Raw genomic sequence first — 17,364 nt, 5'->3', positions numbered from 1 at the left:
ATGTGTGCGGCACTATTCTGCAAACTTGACATACATTAAATCCTAACAATTTGATAGGGGAGGTATCTTATTATTTTATTTTATAATAATTAACAAACACAGAGAGTTTGAGACTTGCCCAAAACCACTCAGCAAATAATGGTAGAGCTGGGATCCAAATCCCAGAAGCATGATGCCTGCTCTAGAAAATTCTATTTATTCATTTATTCAGTAGGTATTACTGGGAACCTACCAAAAGCCAGGCACTGGGATAAACACTATAGATATGAACATGAATAAGAGAACTCCTGCCTTCACAAAGTAGCAGAATGGCTGGGGATGGGGAGGGGGGGGCAGGTGGTTGTGGAGTGGCAGATGTACACAACATGGTAGATGCTAAAACAGAGGAGTTGGCAAGCACTGTTGCAAAGTCTAAGTAATTTTGCTAGAGAAAACTTTTGCAAAAAAGTTTTTACCAGTAGCATTTGAACTGATTCTTGAAGAATATGCAGAGAAACGCAACTTGAAAAGGGTGGGGAGAGGTACTTCAGTCAGCATGTTCAATATAAGCAAAGATAACAAAGTACATATATGCATGAAATACACCCTGAAAACATATCCATTTTGCATGACTGCCAAATGGAATACATGAAAGAAAGTGGCCTAAGGAAGAAAAAAGGAAGACGAGCTAGTATGTATGTATGTGTGTGTGTGTGTGTGTGTGTATATATATGTATGTGTATATATATATATATATATATATATATATATATATATATACACATATACTCCAGCAACATCAATGGGGCTATTGCCATCAAAAGAACCACCCAGTGGAGCCTAATCTTCCCATTGTTTCATGGAATCACACATTTTGTCACTTGTTTAAACTTATATCAAGCTACGTTATTAGCAAAAGAGCAAAAACTGAAGCTTTACTCATTAGATAACTCACTTCAACGTAGTGTTTGGTAAGATTCAGGTGTTATTCTTGTAATAGAACACTGTTGCCAAGGTGATAAGGACTTAAAAAACAATGAAATAAATATAACTGCAATAAATATGTTCTGAGATATCAGGATTAACTGCAAGTTCTCTCTGTAAAAGAAATTCAGGTAAGTTGAAAGAGCTAAAAATCTATTCAAGGTAAGTAGGAGCTCTCATACCACAGCATAGAGGATGTAAGTTTTCAGATCTTTCTGCCTCATAGAGTCACTCAACTGCTTACCAGTTTAGAATGCAGTTTTTGCTGGCTGTATCTATCCTGCTTACTACAATGTCCTTTTTTTTATGTGGCAGAAACTTAAAACAACTGACATTCTAAAGATGGAAAAGCAACATACTCCAGCAAAAAATAATACAGTATCATGTTCTACCATATAGTCTCCGATCATGAATTGACTCCAGGATATCTCTTTCCCTATTCCCCAAAGGAGAATTCCAAGGAAGGCTTGGAAGGGATGCGTCTTTATACTAGAAAAGAAAATTAAGACTTCTATATTGATTCCTTAGATATGACCTCATTTTTCTAGGGAATTTTCCATACTCCCTTCCCTTTTTCTGAGGGGAAGATATACAATCTGATGTATAATCTTTTTGTATAATTCAGTGCATACTGCAGTACATAAAAACAGCAGCAATGCTTTGAATTTGCGCGGTACTTTTAGAGTTACAGCTCATTTGCATACACTGCGCCTCATGTAATCTTTATATCAACCCTTTGATGTAGATACTTTATTATAATCACCATTTCATAGGTGGTAAAAATGAAGCATGAAGAATAAATAACTTATCCAGGGTTACAAAACTAGTTAAATGCCAAACCAAGCACTGAGTCTACTATGTCTAACGACTTCAAGTCCAATGTTCATTCCACAAAACTACAACCTACCCATTTTTAAATGGGTTTTATTTGAGGTATATAAGTTATGTTCTTGGTCAAGTCAAATAACATGAAATAGATCTTTTAGCAGCAAAAGAGGTGTCATAATAATAGTACACTAATAAATTTCAAATCTATTTCCATCTACTTCTCCATCCCATATTCTTGTGGAAGAAGCACACATGCAGATGATTGAAAAAACCACACTATTTGTCCTCAGGTCACATTAAATGATTTCTTCAAAATCATACGTATTTTTAAAATTATCTTTAACTATGGTTAATATTAAAACCCAGTACAGAAGTGCCTGAGTGGCTCAATCAGTTAAGAGTCTGACTATTGGTTTCAGCTCAGGTCATGACCTTGAAGTTGTGGGATCAAGCCACACATTAGGCTCTGCACTCAGCATGGAGTCTGCTTCAGATTCTCTCTCCCTCTCCCTCTCACTCACTCTTGCTCAAATAAATAAATAAAATCTTAAAAAATAAAAGTATAACATAATGAAAAAACAAATGCTTTGTAATTATATTATCCAGTACTGGTTTTGGATCCAATTCTAACACTTTAATGGGTAGCCTACTATGGGTTACCAACCCCCTGAACTTGTTACCTCATTTAACAAATAACAATAATTTTGCAACTTTATGTGAGAACTAAATCATATAGCATGTTATAAAGCCCCTAGAATAATATGGAGGTGCTGCTTAATAAATAACATTCATTCTGCTTATTTTCTTGTGATTCTGAGTATTGCTATTGCTATCATTCAGATAAGTTCCTTTTAGCTGCCAATAAAAATAAATAATTCCAGAGATTGCTGGATAGTAAAGGAGAACCACTCTAAGGCTAAAAAACTCAGATACATTTAAGTGAAAACAATTGAGGAGTCAAGAGTTAATACCCTCACCAATTATTTTTAATTTTTAGAATGTTATTTTACATAGGTCACTGTAATAGCCTTGGATCCTCATGAATCCATATTGTTAAATACTTCAGGGTCTGTATGGGCATTCTTAAACTTTCTCATCTTAAAATGAAATAATCTATTTGGAAATGTGAGGATGCCAAAATTAGAAAATGAAATCTTACCACATGAACCCAAGGCACTTCCTTGTCATGATGTTTCCAAATGTGATGGAACCTATATGTCCATCACTGTATTAATTCTTTTATATAGATGCTTCTATAGCATATTTTCAGTATATTTCTACCATAATTGCATTTAAATGATAAATAAAACCAGCAAAAATGATTTTTTTCCTGCTTATTTTATCTTGGAGACATTAAGTATGTAACAGTAACTCTAAGAGTAGATGAGTGCCAGTTAAATTGCATTTTTTTGGTCTCTATTTGCTAAAAAATATTAAGAGTCTCTATTTTCTTACTTTAAAATTTATTGCCTCTTATTTAGCCACTTTCTAATAAACATATATCATTTAACTCTCCAATGACACTATAGCTGTTGGTTTTGATGGCATTATTATTGTAATTTACCTATTAAATGCTACCATGTTTGATTACCTGCTATATTCCAGGGACTAGTCTCTTTACATTCATTAGTTAATTTGATACTAACAAATATCTTGCAGAATAAATATTATTGCAGTTTTTGAGAGGCTAACTTTTCTGAGGTCACATTACTACTGTGATAGCATGTTGAACTCAAGAACCTTTAGTTCCAAATGTCAGGTACTTCTAGTATCTCATGTTATATTATGTGCTCACATAAAACTTCTAAGAAATTTCTGAAAAGAAAAATAAAAGGAGCAAATGGAGTAAGATTTACCTTCCCATATAGTTTTCAGCAATATATTAAAATATCAACAGTAATATATGAATACTTCTAAAGAAAAAAATGTTTTAAAATTTAAGAGTGGGGAAGACATCTTCTTTCAGTAAAGACAAAAGAACAGGGACTGGATTTTCCCTTCTGGCCTTAAACAAATGCAAAAATTAAAACAGTAAAATATGTGAAACAACAGTTTTAAAGACATGGGAATTCAGGCAACCAATAACAGTGCCCCAAAGAAACATGAACAAATGAAATGGATCCTATGATTGTCCCATCCTACTGCCTGGAATTTCCATGCTATATTACAAGCAAGGAGAAAAACTCAAGGTCTCCGTATTCTCCATAATTTCAAAAGACGCTGGAAGTTCAGGAAACCTAAGATAACTAAAGTTCACAGGCAGAGTAACAAGAGAAGGAGAGGTTTGAGTATCTGCAGATGATTTTTAATTTTAATCTGAATAGTGATCACTACATGCATGAGTGGAAACTACTCAGAAAGAACCATCAAAATAACTAGAAGAATCAAAACATAGTATTCTCACAGGCCAGAAAACATTCCGGTCCTCACAAGCCAGAACAGAAATTCTTATAATTAGTAAGTATTGAATATAGTAACCAGGGGAGTTTTGTCCCAATAAGGAGAACAAAACCCATGAGAAAATACTTGTGATAACACTTAATAATGTTGATAAGACAGATCTGAAAGGATCAACTGTTTATTTGCAAGTAACTTAATTATATCATGAAACAAAACTCAAAAATATTTATATAAATGGAAAACTATCCAGTACCCAAAAAAATAAAATTCATGATGCCTGGCATTTGATAAAAAAATAACAGACACACAAAGAAGGAAAATATGAAAATACGGCACACAATAAAGAGAAAAATCATTGATTAAAACTGACTTAGAGGGCAGCCCCGGTGGCTCAGCGGTTTAGCATCACCTTCAGCCCAGGGTGGGATCCTGGAGACCTGGGACCGAGTCCCATGTCAGGCTCCCTGCATGGAGCCTGTTTCTCTCTCTGCCTGTGCCTCTCTCTATATATATCTCTCATGCATAAGTAACTAAAATCTTAAATAAATAAATAAATAAATAAATAAATAAATAATAACTAACTGACTTAGAAATGGTGCAGATTATATAACTAATGCATAAGGATATTAAAAGTTAACTGTATTCCATATGTTCAAGAAGCTAGGGGAAGGAATGTGCATGCTAAGAAGTGATATAAAAGATTTTTAAAAAACAACTAAATGACACTGCTAGAGGTAAAAACTACAGTATCTCAGACAAAAAAAAAATGTACTAAATAGGATTAAGGCAGATTACACAATGCAGCTGGAAATACTGGTTATCTTAAAGAGTAAAAGAAATCATGCAAATTATACAGACAGGAGAAAAAGACCAAAAAAAACCCCAAGAAATAGAGTTTCAGTGAATGATGCAAGAAAGTAAAATGGCCTAATATTCAGAAAAATACAATCCACAAGAGAAATGGAAGGGTGAACAGAAGAAGTGTTTAAAGTAATGATGGTTGAAAATTATCTAAATTTAATAAAACAATAAATCCACAAATCTAAAAGGTTCAACAAATCCAAAGACAAGAAACATGAAATAACTACATCAAAATATATCATTACCAAATTGTTAACCCTGATAAAGAAAAAAAAAAAACTTAAAAATAGCGGGGGCAGAGTGAGAGAAACATATCATACACATACTAACAAATATACGAAGGATAGCAAACTACCTATTGAAAACACTGTAGGCCAAAAGCAAGTGGAGTAACATCTTCAAAACACGTAAAAAATAAATTTAGAATAGTATTCTATACCCAGTGAAAGTATCTAAATGTCTTTCTAAAAGACTTTCTCAGGCATATGCATGTACCAAGAGACTTGAGCTACAAAAATGTAAATGAAATTCTTCAGGAAGAAATAAAATTGACACAGATACAATTCCGGATATAAACAGAATGATGAAGAGTACTGAAAATGGTAAATATACACATAAATATAACAAGCATATTTTCCTATTAGATTTATTTAAGAGATTATGACTATTGCGACGCCTGGGTGGCTCAGCAGTTGAGCATCTGCCTTTGGCTCAAGGTGTGATCCCGGGTTCCCAGGATCAAGGCCCACATCAGGCTTTCTGCATGGAGCCTGCTTCTCCCTCTGCCTATGTCTCTGCCACTCTCTGTCTTTTGTGAATAAATAAATAAAATCTTAAAAAAAAGATTATGACTATTGAAAGCAAAACTCATAAATTATAGAGTTTACAACATGTAGAAATAAAATATATATCAATAATATCACAAAAGCTAACAGAGGGGAGAAATGGAAGCATACTATTGTAAAGCTCTTATAAGACATGGTAAATGGTATAATAATACTACAAGAAGACAGACTGATAAATGGAAGATGTACACTGTAAAGTCTAAAGGAACCACTAAAATAGCACCATGAAGAATTAGAATAATTCAACAAAGGAGATAAAATGGAACCATAAAAAACACTCAATTTATCAAAAGTTGACATAAAGAGAGCCAAAATTGGGCACAGAATATTAAGAGAAAATATAATTAAAAATCAAACATCAAAAGGGTAAATTTTAACCCAAGTACATCAATAATCACATTGAATTCAAATGTCTAAAAAACTCCAATTAAAACACAAAGATCATGAAACTGGATTATAAAGCAGATTCAACTGCTCCCTAATAGAATCTCACTGTAAATATTATAGAACAAGGAGATTAAAGTAAAAAGATGGGGAACGATATAACACTAATACTAATCCAAAAAAGCAGGGGTATATACAAGAATATCAGACAAAGTAGATTATTTAAAAAACAACATCACAAGAGTTATAGAAGATGATTTCATACTGATGAAGGGGTCAGTTGCTCAAGATGACATGACCACCATAAAGTCTTATCTACATAATTAAGTTATAAGATATTTTAAGTAGGGGATCCCTGGGTGGCACAGCGGTTTGGCGCCTGCCTTTGGCCTAGGGCACGATCCTGGAGACCCGGGATCGAATCCCACGTCGGGCTCCCGGTGCATGGAGCCTGCTTCTCCCTCTGCCTGTGTCTCTGCCTCTCTTTCTCTCTCTCTGTGTGTGACTCTCATAAATAAAAATAAAAGCTTAAAAAAAAAACTAATGTTAATATATTTTAAGTAGGGGAAGACAAGAAGATGATGGAGTAGGAAGACCCTAGGCTCACCGTGTCCCATGTACATAACTAGATAACACTCACATCAGTGTAAATAACCCAGAAAATGACTGAAGCCTGGAAGAACAGACTCCACAACTAAATGTAGAGAAGAGGCCACATCCAATAGTGTAGGAAGGGCGGAGACTCAGCAGGGATCTAAACAGACTTACAGGATCCTCCATGAGAGGAAGTGACCCACGAGCACAGAAAAGAGAGTGAAACAGACTATCATACCAGGTAGTCTGCACAGGAAGGAAAAATACGATTTTTGACTTTGAAAACCACTGAGGGGCTGAATTTTGTGAATTCTTAAAATAAGGAGGACTTAAAGCCTTGAAATTTAAAAATCAGAGGACTTGGTACTCGGAGAGCTTGGAAGGTCAAAGGAAACTGAGTCCTCACATTGAAAGAGAAAGCACAACACACAGCCCTCTAAGATACAGCAGAGAAGCAGCTGTTTGAAAAATGCCTGGGACATACAAGAGGGAAAGTTATTTACTAATCTCTGAGTGTGTCTGGGAGGGATGGAGATCCCAGAGAGATACATCCAGGAAGGAAGGAGCTTCCAGGCACCATTTCCCTCCCATACCCCAAGAATAAACACATGGCCTCCTGAAGGAACCAGTGGAGCATTCATTACCCAACTTCATTACACTAAACCCCATCGCCTGGGGTTCCACATATCCATCTTTTCCCATCATGCTTACCTCAGTCCAGGAGCTCTGAGCCTCCTCCCATAAAAGAACAGTACAGACATTGCCAACACCATGTCTCCTCATGCACGCAATGAGGAGCCTCAGTCCAAGCAGCAGCTAGGTTGATGGCAACCCTCCTGTGGAAGACTTGTGACCACCCTCTTAAAACTGTGCATTCTGCCCACATATGCTTTGAAGATCTGCCCCAAAGGCCCCTGGGGTAAGCAGTATCATGTTTCCTTTCCCATCAGACTAATATGTATCTTGTTAAAACTATATGCCCACACCAGTAGAACTGGGCCTGGCAACAGCCACAGCATGTTCTTCCTTTCATCACACAAATCTTTTTTTTTTTTTTGTTAAATTTTTATTTATTATTTATGATAGTCACACAGAGAGAGAGAGAGAGAAAGAGAGAGAGGCAGAGACATAGGCAGAGGGAGAAGCAGGCTCCATGCACCGGGAGCCCAATGTGAGATTCGATCCCGGGTCTCCAGGATCCCACCCTGGGCCAAAGGCAGGCACTAAACCGCTGTGCCACCCAGGGATCCCTCATCACACAAATCTTGTGGGCACAGTGCACCCTGCCCTGAGAATACTGTGGACCCACCTCCCACCAATATGTTCTTGGCCTAATAAGCTCATTCAAACTGAGACCACAGCCTGGAAGTGTGCAATCAACTCTGACAGGGACTACCATCATTCCAAAGTGACTCCTGTCCCAGGGAGAGGGGAGAGATATATATATCAGTCAGACTACAGCCCCAGCTATGGGCTGGGGGCACACAGTTAGTCTGATTGTAGGCCCCACCCAACACCAAAAGCTTCTCAAGAGACAATAAAGAAAAAGCTTCCTGTAGTTTGGTGCTACTACATTTCTGGAAACACCTGGTCTTACTAAACTCAACACCAATACTGCCAAGGAAGGATCTACTAATGCCAAAGAGACTAAACAAAACAGGCAAAGAGAGCCATTGGAAAAGACTGGACTGAAGGAAAAAGTGACCAACAGCAGGGAGCATAACAAACATAGGAGATATCCTTAAAGCACCAGGCACCAATGAACAGGGGACGCTCTACAGCAGAACCTCGTTTTCACAAAGCCACAACTGTCAAAAGCAAGAGACATAGCTGACTTTCCTAATAAGCAGAAACAGACACAGAGAGTTAGACAAAATGAGGAAATGGGGAATTATGTCCGAAATGAAAGAACAAGACAAAACCACACCAAAAGACATAAGCAAAATGGAAGTAAGTAATATGCTTGATAGAAAAAAATTTGTAAAGATTTTATTTATCTATTCATGAGACACAGAGAGAGAGAGAGAGAGAGAGAGACAGAGACACAGGTAGAGGGAGAAGCAGGCTCCATGAAGGGACCTGACACGGGACTCAGTCCCAGGACTCCGGGATCATGCCCTGAGCCAAGGCAGATGCTCAACCACTGAGCCACCCAGGCATCCCCCAATAGAGAGTTTAAAGTAGTCATAATTATACTCAGTGGACTTGAGAAAAAAGTGTGGAGGACATCAGTAAGACCACTAACAAAGAAATAAAAAGAACCAATGACTGACAAAAACATAAATGAAATTAATAATACACTAGGGCAGCCTGGGTAGCTCAGCAGTTTAATGCAGCCTTCAGCCCAGGGCCTGATCCTGGAGTCCCAGGATTGAGTCCCGCATCAGGCTCCCTGCATGGAGCCTGCTTCTCCCCCTCTGCCTGTGTCTCTGCCTCTCTCTCTGTTTCTCTCTGTGTGTCTCTCATGAATACATAAATAAAATCTTTAAAAAATAATAATAATACACTAGATGGAATAAATAGGCTAGAGGAAGCAGAAGAATGAATCAGTGACATGGAAGACAGAAATGGAAAGTAATCATGTTAAGCAGGTCAGAGATGGAAAAAACTGTGCAAAATGAGAATAAACTAGGAAAACCTAGCAACTCCATCAAGCTTAAAATCACATACATTATAGAGATCACAGACCAAGACAAGATAGAAAAATGGGGAAAAAATATATCTGAAGAAATAATAGCTGAAAATTTCCCTAATTTGTGGAAGGAAACAGAAATCCAGAACTAGCAGGCAGACATCCTCCAGCAAATCAAACCAAAGAAATTCACACCAAGACAAATAGTAACTCAAATGGCAAAAAGTAGTGATAAAGAGAGAATTTTCAAAGCAACCAGAGAAAAGAAAACAGTTACATACAAGGGATACCAAACAAACCTATCAGCTGATTGTTCAGCCGAAACTTGGCAGACCAGAAGTGGCATGATCCATTCAAAGAGATGAAAGGAAAAAAATCTGAAGCCAAGAATATACTAGCCAACAGGGCTATCATTCAAAATAAAAGGAGAGATGAGGAGTTTCTCAAACAAAAGTTAAAGGAAACAGCTCTAAGTTGAACTAAAACAGCCCTACAGAAACGTTAAAAGGGACTCTTTGAGTAGAAAAGAAACACCGTAAGTAAAACAAAGAAAAGTAGGAAGTACAAAACCAGTAAAAATAAGTATATCTTTAAAGTTGGTAAAGGAACTCATAAAATAAAAGGATATAAAGTACAACACCATATGCCTAATACTTGGTTGGGGAGGGGAGTAAAGAATGGGTTGAAACTGAAGCAAACATCAACTTTATAAAGACTGCTATATGTGAAGATGTTATATACAAAGACAATGGTATCCACAAATCAAAACAATAACAGATATGCAAAAAATAAAAGAATATATAATAATTACAAATATTTATGCACCCAATATGGGAGCACTCAAATATATAAAACAGTTAGTAACAAGCATAAAGAAACTAATTGATAGTAGTAAAATGATAGTATGGGACTGAAAAGATCATCTAAACAGAAAATCAACAAAGAAACAGTGAGTTCAAGTGACATACAGAACCAGATGGACTTAACAGATATATTCAGAAAATGCTATCCTAAAACAACAGAAAACACATTCATTTCAAGTGCACATGAAATATTCTTCAGAATAGATCACATATTTGACCCAAAAAACAAGTCTCAAAAATTCAAAAAGACTAAAGTCATACCATGCATCTTTTCTGTCCACAACACTATGAAAATATAAATCAACAACAACAACAACAAAATGGAAATAGCACAAATACAGGGAGGTTAAATAACATGCTACTAAACAATAAATGGGTCAGCTAGAAGTCAAAGGAAAAAACAAAACTTACATGGAGACAAATGAAAATGAAACCACAATAGTCCAAAATCTTTCAGATACAACAAACGTGGTTCTAAAAGGAAACTTTCTAGCAATATAGACCTACCTCAAAAAAGTAAGAAAACCTCAAATAAACAACTTAACTTTACTCTTAAAGGAGCTAGAAAAAGAAGAACAAAACCCAAATCTAGCAGAAAGAAGAAAATAATAAAAATTAGAGCAGAAATAAATTATATAGAAGTTTAAAAAAAACCAGTAGAACAAATCAATGAAATCAGGAGCAGGTTCATTGAAAAGATCATCAAATTGATAAAAATCTAGCCAGACTCATCAAAAGAGAGAGAGAGAAAAAGAGACAGAGGGAGGGAGAGAGATCTCAAATAAATCATAAATGAAAGAGGAGAAATAACGCCAAAGAAATATAGGGGATTATAGGAAAATATAATGTAAAATTATATATCAACAAACTGGATAACATAGAAGAAATGGATAAATTCCTAGGAATATAAACTCACAAAACTGAATCAGGAAGAAATAGAAAACTTGAACAAACTGATACCAGTAAAAAACTGAAATTAGTAATCAAAAAACTCCCAACAAACAAAGTCCAGGAAGGAGTGGATGGCTTAATAGGTGAATTCTACCAAACATTTAAAAAGGAGTTAATACCTACTATTTTCAAACTTTTCCAAAAACATAGAAGAGAAAGGAAAGCTTCTAAATTCTTTCTACACGGTCAGCACTATTCTGATACTAAAACCAGATAAAGACACCAAACACACAACAAAAGAACTATAGACAAATATCTCTGATGAACATGCATGCAAACTCCTCAACAAAATACCAGCAACTAAGTCTAACAATACATTTTTAAAAAATCATTCACACAATCAAGTGGGATTTATTACGGGGATATAGGGGTAGTTCAATATTCTCCTATCCATCAATATGATAATATAAACAAAAGAAAGGACAACAAACATCTGATCATTTCAATCACTGCAGAAAAAGCATTTGACAAAGTACAACATCCATTCATGGTGAAAACCCTGAGGGAACATAGCTCAATATAATTATGGCCTTACCTGAAATAAGCCACAGTTAAAATACTCAATGGGAAAATCTGAGAACTTTCTGCCTAAGGTCAAGAACAAGATAAGTATGATCATTCTCTCTCACTATTTTTATTCAATGCACAATACAAGTCCTAGGCACAGCAATCAGATATGAAAGAGGAATAAAAGGCATCCAAATTAGGAAGAAGTAAAACTTTCACTATTTGCAGATGATATGATACTATATATAGAAAACCCAAAAGATTCCACCAAAAAACTATGAGAATTGAGGTCACAGTATACAAAATCAATGTACGGAAATCCATTATATTTCTATACACTAATAATGAGGTAGAGAAAAAGAAAATAAGAAAACAATCCTATTTACAATTGCACCACAAGTAATAAAATACCTAGAAATAAACATAGCAAAGGAGGTAAAAGACATGTATCCCAAAAACTCTAAAACATTGATGATGAAATTGAAAATGATACAAACAAATGGAAAGACAGTCCATGCTCATGGATTGGAAGAACAAATACTGTTAAAATATCCATTACTAGGGATCCCTGGGTGGCGCAGCGGTTTGGCGCCTGCCTTTGGCCCAGGGCGCGATCCTGGAGACCCGGGATCGAATCCCACATCGGGCTCCCGGTGCATGGAGCCTGCTTCTCCCTCTGCCTGTGTCTCTGCTTCTCTCTCTCTCTGTGTGTGACTATCATAAATAAATTAAAAAAAAATTAAAAAAAAAAAATAAATAAAATAAAATAAAATATCCATTACTAACTAAAGCAAACTACATATTTAATGTAATCCCTAACAAAATACAAATGGCATTTTTCACAGAACTAGAATAATATTCCTAAAGTTTGTTACGGAACCACAAAAAATTCCAAACAGTCAAACCAATTTTGAAAAAGATGAACAAACCTGGAGGTATAACAATTTCAGATCTCGAGTTATATTACAAAATTTTAGTAACCAAAACAGTATGACACTGACACAAAAATAGGCACATATATTAAGAGAACAGAAAACTCAGAAAACCCATGATAATATGGTCAATTAATTTTTGACAAAGCAGTGAAGAATATCCAATGGGAAAAAGACAGTCTGTTCAACAAATGGTGGGATAAAACTAGACCACTACACACAAAAAAATCTGAAACTAATGATGTACTATATTTTGGCTAATTGAATTTAAATTAAAAAAGTAATATTTTGAGTTGCCAGGCTTTTGATTAGTAAGTCTGATGAAAATCTAATGCACAAGAAAAATGTTCCCTTGATGTTCTTTTCAGAACCTGTGAATAGGCTCAAATTCAATTAGGTTCACCCAAATTTTAATTAATAAGTAAACAAATGCATAAATATTTTTTTAAAAAAAGAAACTGAACCACTTTCTTATACCACACACAAAAATAAACTCATAATGGATTAAGGACATAAACGTGGGACCTGAGACCATACAAAATCCTAGAAGACAGCACAGGCAGTAATTTCTCTGATACTGGCCATAACATTTTTTACATATATCTCCAAGGGAAACAAAAGCAAAAATAAATTACTGGAACTATATCAGAATAAAAAGCTTTTGTGCAACAACCAACCAACTAAACTAAAAGGTAACCCAGTGACTGGGAGAAGGTATTTGTAAATGACACATCTGACAAAGGATTAGCATCAAAATATATAAACAACTTAGACAATTCAACAAACACAAAAATAATACAATTTAAATAGGCAGGAGACATGAGCCCATTTCTTGAAAGAAGACATAAAGATGGCCAACAGACATAGGAAAAGATGCTCAACATCACTCATCATCAGGCAACCACAAATCAAACCATCATGTAATATCACCTCACACCTGTCAAAATGACTAAAATCAAAAATGCAAGAAACACCAAGTGTTGATGAGGGTGTGGAGAAAATGAACCCTCATGCACTGTTGGTAGGAATGCAAACTGGTATGACCACATTGTTAGACAGTATGGAGGTTCCTTAAGAAATTAAAAAATAGAAGTACCACATGATCTAGTAGTCATACTACTACATGTTTGCCTCAAAAATATTAAAACATTAATTCAAATATGCATAGCGCAGCATTACTTACAATACCCAAATTATGGAAACAGCCCAAATGTCCATCAATGGATGAATGGAAATGGAAGATATGATATACATATAATGCATATTATATGTATAATGGAACACACACATTATATATAATGGAATATTATAGAATGAAATCTTGCCATTTGCAGCAACATGGATAGAGCTAGAGAGTATAATACTAAATGAAATATATCAATCAGAGAAAGACAAATTCCATATGATTTTACTCATATATGGAATTTTAGTAACAGAACAAATGAGCAAAAGAGAAAACAGAGAGACAGAGAGAAATCAAGAAACAGAGTCTTAATTATAGACAACAAATAGATGGTTATCAGAGGTCAGGTGTGTGGGGGGGTGGGTAAATTAGGAAATTAGGTGAAGGGGATTAAGTGTACACTTATCATGATGAGAACCGGGTGATATATGGAATTTTGAATCAACATATTGTACACCTGAAACTAACATAACACTGTAAGTGATCTACACTGGTATTAGAAGAAAATAACAAAATGGTTTCTTACGTGAAACTAATAAGAGCTCCTATAATAGATAGACAAACCCACAATTATAATCATAGATTTCAACACACATCTCTAAATTATTTTTGGAACTGAATAGAAAAGTAGTAAGGATACAGATGACTTAACCAACACTACCAACCAACTTGACCTAACTGACATTTATAGACCACACTTCTTAACAATAGTAAAATCCACATTCTTTTATTTTTTTTCTTTTTTTTAAATTTTTTTAATTTTTTAAAAATTTATTTATGATAGTCATACAGAGAGAGAGAGAGAGGCAGAGACACAGGCAGAGGGAGGAGCAAGCTCCATGCACCGGGAGCCCGACGTGGGATTGGATCCTGGGTCTCCAGGATCGTGCCCTGGGCCAAAGGCAGGCGCCAAACCGCTGCGCCACCCAGGGATCCCCACATTCTTTTAAAAAGCACATAAAACATTTACCAAGGTAAGCCATGTACTGGCCATAAAACAAGTCTCAGCAAACTTCAAAGAAATGAAATAAAAAACATGTTCATTGATCATAACAATTAACCTATTAAGAAATAACATTAAATTTGAAATCACTAATAGAAAAATATCTGGAAAACACCCAAATATTAGGAATCTAAATAATACACTTTTAAAGAACATATAGGTTAAAAAAATAAAGAACATATAGGTCAAAGAAGAATCACAAGTGAAATTAGAAGGTATTTTGTACTTATCAAAAATCAAAAGACTTTATAGGACTAAACTTTTTTTTGTATTTTCATTTTCAATTTTATTGGTGTTTTAAGGCTGGATTTTACATTTCACTATAACTATGCAAAAGACAAAGAAAAACAACATAATACAATAAAAATATTGCAGACATTAAAATGAAAATTTCTATCACTTTTAAAAAGGAATTAAATGACAAGTGCTATACTGTACGTGAATAATTATTTTCTTGACCACATATAATCTTAAAGTGACAGACCTTAAATATCTACTAAAATTTTATAAATAGTAACAGAAATAGCTTGACATTTTTATATTACTAAATATCTATATTAAAAATAAAATGTGGGCAACTTGGGTGGCTTAGTGGTTTAGTGCCTGCCTTCAGCCCAGGGTGTGATCCTAGAAACCCGGGATCAAGACCCACATCGGGCTCCCTGCATGGAGCCTGCTTCTCCCTCTGCCTGTATCTCTGCCTCTCTCTCTCTCTTGTATCTCTTATGAATAAATAAATTAAATATTTTTAAAAAATAAAAATAAAATGTAGTCTCAAGTCAATAATCTCAACTTATATCACAATAAGTAGAAAAGACGAGAAAACTAGACTGAAGGTAAATAGGCAAAAGGAAATACAGGCAAGAAATGAATAAATGAAGAGCCTCTGGCTGGCTCAGTCAGTAGAGCATGCAACTCTTGATCTCAGGCTCATGTGTTCAAACCTCACATTGGGTATGGCCCAATGTGACTTAATAAAAAGTAAAAAATAGGCAGTAATTTTTTAAAAAGAAGTGAATAAATGATACAAAATAGAGGAAGCAATAGAGAAAATCAATAAAATGCAAACCTGATTCTTTGAAAAGATATATCCTAAACAAATGATAAAAAGCAAAGATACAAGTAACCAATATCAGGTATCAGAGATGCAAACACTACAGTCTAAAATTAAAATATAAATTTTATGCCAATAAGTTGACAAGTTGGAAGAAATGTACAAATCTCTTTAAGAACACTATCAAAAGGGGATCCCTGGGTGGCACAGCGGTTTGGCACCTGCCTTTGGCCCAGGGCGTGATCCTGGAGATCCGGGATCGAGTCCCACGTCTGGCTCCCGGTGTATGGAGCCTGCTTCTCCCTCTGCCTGTGTCTCTGCCTCTCTCTCTTCTCTGTGTGTGTGTGTGTGTGTGACTATCATAAAAAAAAACAAAAACAAAAACAAAAACAAAAAAACACTATCAAAGGGCAGCCTTGGGGGCACAGCAGTTTAGCTCTGCCTTCCGCCCAGGGCCTGATCCTGGAGACCTGGGATGGGGTCCTATGTCCGGCTCCCTGCATGGAGCCTGCTTTTCCCTCTTCCTAGGTCTGTCTGTCTGTCTGTCTCTCTCTCTCATAAATAAATAAAATTTTAAAAAACCCATCTGACTAGCCCTATATCTATAAAAAGAAATTGAATTTTTAGTGAAAAACCTTCCCACAAGAAACATTCCAGACCAATACGGCTTCGTTGGTCAATTCCTCCATATATTTAAGGAATAAATTATATAAATCTACAGAAAAAATGGATTAACCAACAAATGCTATCCATAAATGTTACCATAATACCCAACTGAGAAAAAGATTTTGGGGGAAAATAAAACATAGCAACATCTCTGAGGAATACAGATATAACACTTCTTATGAATGTTTAGCAAATCAAGTCCAATGACAGATAAAGAGGCTATTATATAATGAGCAAGTAGGAAATGCAACATTGGTTTAGAAAGACAATGAGATTCACCATTATAACAAAAAAAATATTGTAACCTAAATATACTCAGAAAAAGCTATTTGCTCTAAGCCAACATTTGTTCCTGATAAAAACTGCCAGCAAACTAGGAACAGAAGAAAAATTAATCAACCTAATAAAAGACATTTACCAAAGAAAATCAGTAACCAATATCATATTTATTAATGAAATATTGAATGCTTTCCCCCTAAAATCAGGATCAAGGTTAAGATATTTTCTGTAATTCCACCTATTCAACGTTGTACTAGAAGTTCTAATCAGTGAAAGAAAAGCAAAACAAAATGGGGGTGGGACAGGGTAACTGGGTGATGAGCATTAAGGAGGGCACTTAATGTAATGAGCACTGGGCATTATTATATGCAACTGATGAAATCACTAAATTCTACCCATGAAACAAATAACACATGTTA

At 35.3% G+C, this 17,364-nt stretch overlaps 1 protein-coding gene across 5 annotated transcripts in view; it reads right to left on the bottom strand.

Moving 5' to 3' along the window:
* Positions 1-17,364, bottom strand: part of LOC112914739 (BEN domain-containing protein 5) — a 1,350,915-nt gene that overhangs the window by 993,529 nt on the left and 340,022 nt on the right. The window lies entirely within an intron of this gene.

The sequence above is a fragment of the Vulpes vulpes genome, chromosome 10, assembly GCF_048418805.1.
Source record: "Vulpes vulpes isolate BD-2025 chromosome 10, VulVul3, whole genome shotgun sequence".
Taxonomy (NCBI): domain Eukaryota; kingdom Metazoa; phylum Chordata; class Mammalia; order Carnivora; family Canidae; genus Vulpes; species Vulpes vulpes.
Note: the sequence above shows the minus strand (reverse complement) of the source record. Positions and strands in the feature narration are given on the sequence as shown.